Consider the following 6,000-nt stretch of genomic DNA (forward strand, 5'->3'; position numbering starts at 1 on the left):
TGTGGGGAACTCTAGGCCATTTACACACACACACACACACACAATCACACACACCCTTGGGTAAGCTCAGTGTCTGGGACATGGTATGAGGGAAAGCAGAGTGGAAGCAAAAATGCCAATCCATGCTTAGTCCTGACTTTATCATTGCTCTTTCTCTCCAAGTCATGGACAGCTAAGTCAGGAGGAGCTGGAGAAATCATTTGGTCTATCTCTCAGCCTCTGGGCACTAGTAGAAGCTGACAGGTGGAAACCTAGAGTCGGCCCAAGTGTGATGAATGGCAGAGATGCCAGCTTGCAGGAGAGAAGGTTTGGCTTTTCTCCTGGGAGCTATGTCTGGCCAAAGGCTGCCTCCTCCCACCTCCTGCTGGAACCGAATATTTTACAGTTGATGTTACCATTGCTCCCTTGGTCTGTTCCAGTGGTTATGGACTTATAACTTTCCCTGTCTACTTACAGCTCCAGAACCAGGCTGAGGGCACGTATCACTTTCCTCCATCTCCCTTGGCCCATCAGAAATGGCACAACTTCTTCCAGTGGTGCCCTCCATCTTTCCCAGTAATTCCAGCCATGGGAGATAAATGCTAAGGGCTTCAGGATTTATAGGGACTACATTGCATTGTTGAAACAACCAGAGATACCCAGTATGAACCTCTGTCTTTTGATTGGAGGTTCTTAGACAAAAGTAGGCTTTACTGGCTCTTATCCTCACTGAAATTTCCTGACTGTCAGAGGTCCTGAACGTGGAGACAGCTCCTTTCTCTTCAAGCCAAGATGGCTCCTAACCAGGAAACCTCAGGATCCCTGCTTATTCCCTTTCCTTGACTGCCCCTTTAATCCAGGTACCCTCCTCTCCTGCCACCACTCCTTTCCCATTCCTCCTCTCTCTTTCTCTATCCATCTTTCTCCCTCTCTCTCTCAGCAAGTTTTTTATGTGATTACAGGCACTGCATGGTAATTAGTGCTAAACTCATTTGCACAACTACAGTTAATTGGCTACAACAATTAATTAATGTGTTGGAAATTTGGCACTGGAAAAAAAAGTTTGTCATCAAAAAAAGGGCAAAAATTGTAGAATGAGATACCCATAAAAATCGAGGGCAGGCTTCAAAAGCCCAGCTGGGCCTCAAACTTCAAGCTGGCCTCAGATGCCTTCTCACTCTCAACTTCAACACATTTTCCTGTTTCCTCTTTCATTTTTTCCTTCTTCCTTTCTCTATTTCTTTTCTTGCTCTCTCTCTCTCCTTTTCTTTTTCTTTTTTTTTTTTTTACAACTTAAGCAAACTCATTTCCCTGATAAAATATAGCATGACTAATGGCTAGAGCATGTAAAAATCATTGGGAAAATGTCCTTGGAAGACGAATGCATTTTCAGCAGAATAATTAACTTAATTAACAAATTCACATGCATATTCATCAGGCTATTAATGTCTTCTCGGCTCAGCTTGATGAACATTGCGGTAATAACCATCTCATTTACATACTGCATTCTACTGCGATCCAAAACAGAGACAACATACAGGCGTACACACACACACACACACACACACACACACACACACACACACACACACTTGCACCAACACACACAACATGCCTCGGCCGCTTTGACTTCCAGGTTGTCTGGGAGTGTGTGTGTGTGTCTGTGTGTGTCTGTGTGTGTGTGTCAGGAGGTGAGAGGGTGAGAACCCTGACTGGGTGGCGTGATCTTTAGAGGGTCATGAGTGACACGGGCTAACTATGCCCACATGTAAATGTCTGAGAGAACTTTAATTCTTTCCCTCAGTCACTCACACTCTGTCTCTTTTTTCCTTGTTTCCTTTTCTCTGTGTCATTTTCTTCCTTCTTCTCTATCTACCCACCCCCCACCCGCCCCAACCATGTCTCTCTAGGGAAAAACTTGGTATCTGTGCCAACTTTTTCCCCCCTCCCCTCCTCCCTCTCTCTCCTCCTTCCCCTCTCCCAACTGCTGCCAGCCGGCATCAGCGCCGAATTGCCATCTCCTTGAGCTCTCTGTGGAGCAATCTCAGAGAGCAGTAAGGTGTGACGCGGGGCTCTGCCGGCTTCGCAGCACCGCCTGCGGAAAGAGCGCAGGATGGCGGAGGAAGATTAAGAGAAATCGCGAGCAGGGCTCGGCTGCCATTGGTGTGTGCAAACGCCGAGGAGGAAGGGAGAGGGAGAGCGAGGAGGGGGGAAACCAGCAGCTGTCGGCCTAATTCTTCTAACACTCTGCTTGTGGTCATATTAGAAAAACAGATTATGCCCCTCGGTGCCACTCACTTATACTTGACATACGTTAATGTTCTGTATCTCCATTCTCGGGGCTTGACGACAGTGGACTTCACATCTAGAATGATGGGGATCTGGGTGGCCAACGGGCAAAAGACCTTGCCTCCTCATTCTTCCTGACTTCCAACCCCAGTCTGTACTTGCCCTTTAGAAAGGAAGCCTAGGCCTAGAATTTGCATCTGGGTGCCACCACTTGTCCCTGATTTTTTCAGCCCTTTAGGGGGTGCAGAGGTCAGAGGACACCTGGAAGCCCTTTCCCTAAAATTACTCCCCCCTTTAGAGTCTTAACAGGTCACTTTAGAGCCAAGTGAGACCGGCTTTGTGTCACCCCGACCCCTTGTCTTTCTAAGGGCCCTCCCCCTCGAATCAGAAGTTGGAGATCAGAGAAAGGAGTCTATGAAAGTTGGTGCTCCGTGAGGGGGTTACATAGAAGCCATGAGCAAAACAAGGCCAGGATTGTTTCTGGGTTGCTATGGAAACCAGATTCCCTCCTCCTGGCTGGAAGGGAGGAGTGCCTGAGGCCTTCCTCCTTCCACCAATCCTGAAGGGTATAAAGGCGGAGTTTGCTAAGGCCTGGGGAATGGGGCTGATCTTGGAGGACCAACCAACCATTCACTGGAAGCCCCACCTGCCAATCTGTAGCCCTTTGACCCCCACCTTCCCTACCCTCACCCCAATATTCAGTCAAAGGAGGCTTTTTCCTCTAGGTGCCTTGTCCTCTATGGAGACCTGTTGCTTAGCAACCACTAGTGCCTTTTTCCTAATAACTCACAGGGACTGAGAGATATAATATCTGTCTCTATATTCAGTTTCCCTCCCTTGTCTATTTATATTTAATAGCTGAAGCCCTGTCTTGGGTTCCCTTGGCATATGTTTTAGAGGGAACAAGCTGCATCCTTATAAAGTCACACCTGAGAAAGAACTTCCAAAGAGGGAAGAGAGGGAGAAAAGATGAGTAGGTAGGGGAACTGTGGAATCATATTCTCTTAAGTATAGATAGAGGGGAAAAAAATAGTATTTAGAACTGGGAATGTGGGGAGGGGCTGTCCACAGGGATTCCCAAAGATCCTCTCAGGACCTGGAATAGATACCAACAGAGCTGCTTCCTGTGCCGGCATTTTCTGCTCCCCGCACCCTGCCCTGCCCCTCCTTCCTGACCACTTCCAGCCTAGAGCCCTCTCATATTTCTATATGTGGGAGACCCATCCCTCTGGGGATGTCCAGTTTTCTAATGTCTGGATGTTGGTAGCTAGGAGTGGAGTGCTGTGTGTCCAACAAGGCCTGGGTATCCCGAAGTTTTCCCTTCACAGGGAAGGAGTTCTTCTGAGCTCTCTACTGAAAAACCCCAGACTTGACCTGGCAGTGGAGACAGTACAATAATCACCAAAAATGAGGAGCAAGGAAGGCCCAAGGGTAGCCTAATGGTGGCATGTAGTCAGGAGACCTGGGTTTTGGCCCCCTCTCCTTACTCTCTTGTGATCCAAGTTATTTACTTAATCTTTTAAGCCCCTTGTTGCTTTATCTGTGGGTCAAGAATAATAATAAATAATGTTCACCTCCCTGGACTTAAGCAGGATCAGTTAAAGTAATATGTGAAAGGAAACACCCTGGAAGCTATCACATTTAATTAAAATATTATTTTAAGGTCTTGCAAAGGTCTGACTGCTGGGAAGAGGGAGGCATCATGAATCTAGCCCGGCCCTGGGCTTAGGAAGGCCATTAGTTTGTTGGCTAGAGTGGTGTGATTCCCCTCTGGTCGCTGGGGTAGGGAGCTTTAAATCAAAATCAAACACAAAGCTGTCTAGGGAGAGTAGCACGTGGTGTCCCTATTCTCCCCACCTCCATTCTTAACCTCTGACCTCTAGTTCTCCCTGCCGATGCTCTGTGCTGACCCTCCACCCTTCTCCCCAGTCAGCACCTTCACTGCTGTTGTGCTAGCTCACAGTCTACAGTTTCACCCTCTGTACCCCTCTTCTCGGCACCTCCTCCAACCCGAGCCTTCTGTGGGAGACAGATGGGGTGTCTGCAATGGAAAAGGCTCTGGGCTCTACGCCGCCTTGGGTAGGCAGCCCCCCTCCTCATCTCCTCACTACTCCCTCTCCCTACCTAAGACACTCAGATTCACCCCGGGCAGCTTTGGTAACTGCTGAGGATTCCAACTCTCTTCCCTTCTCAGACAGAGCCCCAGAATCAGAGCCAGAATGGCATCTTTCTTTGAGACCTAGATCTCAGTCCCTCTTCATGGAAGACCAACGCAAAGGAAGAAGTAGGTTGCGGGATGTTAGGGCTCTGTGTATAGGGACTGATGTGGAGAGGGAGGGAGAGGCCCCCGAGTCCCTCACTGAGGACTGAATGGCTGAGTTTTAGGGCCTGAGTTGAGAGAGGAGGCTGAGCCTAGGCAGTTCCTTTGTTCCAGAAATCTGAGGTCCCTGGAGGGAGGCTCAGCTTAGGGAGGAGGGAAAGGGAGATAACATTACAGAGCACCAACTGTGATCCAGGCATAATGCCAGAGCCTTTCCATACCTGTACTCATAACTAGCAGGTGAAGAGTCAGGGCAAATAGGTGTTTCATGAGCTCTCAGCATCTCACGGCACAATTGACCACCTCCTTCTTTGACTCTGTGATGTCACTGCCAATTCTCCTACCACTCTGGCTGCTCTTTCTCTGTTTCCTCTGCAAGCTCATCCTCAATTCCTTAGACTCAGCCAAGTCCCCCAGTTATATACTTTCATGGTACTATATATCCTTTTTTCATAGCATTTAGCACAGTTATTTCATACTTATTTGTGCAATCATTTGAATAATGATCCTGTTTCCTCCCACCAGATGGAAAGTTCCACAAGGACTGTAACCATGTCTATCGGTGTTGACCAGTGTGCTCCCAGTGCCCAGCACAGTGCCTGGCATAAAACAGCTGTTTTGTAAATATTTGTTGATGAATGAATAAATGACAAAAGGACATCTCTCTGGCCTGAACTCAGCTTCTTAGCCACTCCCTACCCCAGAGCTGACTCACCTGTAATACATGGACCAGGGAACAAGATGCCTGGGAGGCCAGGCCACCTCATTCTCCCTGGAAAAAGCTGTCAAGACAGGACTAGCCCAAGTCCCAGGATGTGGAGCCCCTGCCCCAGCCTACCCCTGCCTGTTGGCTCTCCAGCTCCTTCAGAGAATGAGAGAATTAAAAGTCCCAACATCTCCCCATATTGGGGCATAAAATCACCCGTGAGCTGGAAGGGAGGAGTTCCACTGGGGAAGGGTGCTCTGCATAAAACCACTCTTTTCTGTCTTAGCTGAGGCTGCAGAGACCATCTGCTGCCAGCCCTCTGTTTGCTTCTGTCTTCTTCCCCTGGGCTTCAGGGAAAGGGATGGTTTGACCAAGTGGGAGGGATAGATGGTAAGAGCAGGACAGGTGGCTTTTTCCTTGAAATGTCTTGGCTGGTGATGAGCCTCAGCCAGGTGATTGGAGTAGAGGAAACACAGGATCTAGCAGCCTCAAGTCCTTTGGAGATGAAACCTTAGGAAGCAGGCGTAGACAAAATGACGTCTAGGAGGTGGCCAGCCTTCAGCCCAGGGCTTTATCTGACCTCTTTGCTGCCTTGCCATCTGACCTCAAACAATATTCTTGAGTTTTCACGAAGTTAGAGTTAGGCCAGGCCCAGCAGCCCCTTGCTCTCCCTGGCCACTCCTCATTCTAGTCAACCACCCAGCCC

General features: G+C 48.7%; 1 protein-coding gene across 7 annotated transcripts in view; it reads left to right on the forward strand.

Annotated features, from left to right (window-relative positions):
- CDK12 (cyclin dependent kinase 12) overlaps window positions 1-5,248 on the forward strand; it is a 66,678-nt gene extending 61,430 nt beyond the window's left edge. For all 7 annotated transcript variants that reach the window (XM_031468202.2, XM_064496037.1, XM_031468201.2 and 4 more), the window contains one exon: window positions 5,114-5,248. The gene's annotated coding sequence lies outside the window, so the exon portion shown is untranslated. The remainder of the gene's footprint in view (window positions 1-5,113) is intronic.
- Window positions 5,249-6,000: the final 752 nt, after the last annotated feature.

The sequence above is a fragment of the Camelus dromedarius genome, chromosome 16 (genome assembly GCF_036321535.1).
Source record: "Camelus dromedarius isolate mCamDro1 chromosome 16, mCamDro1.pat, whole genome shotgun sequence".
NCBI classification, from domain to species: domain Eukaryota; kingdom Metazoa; phylum Chordata; class Mammalia; order Artiodactyla; family Camelidae; genus Camelus; species Camelus dromedarius.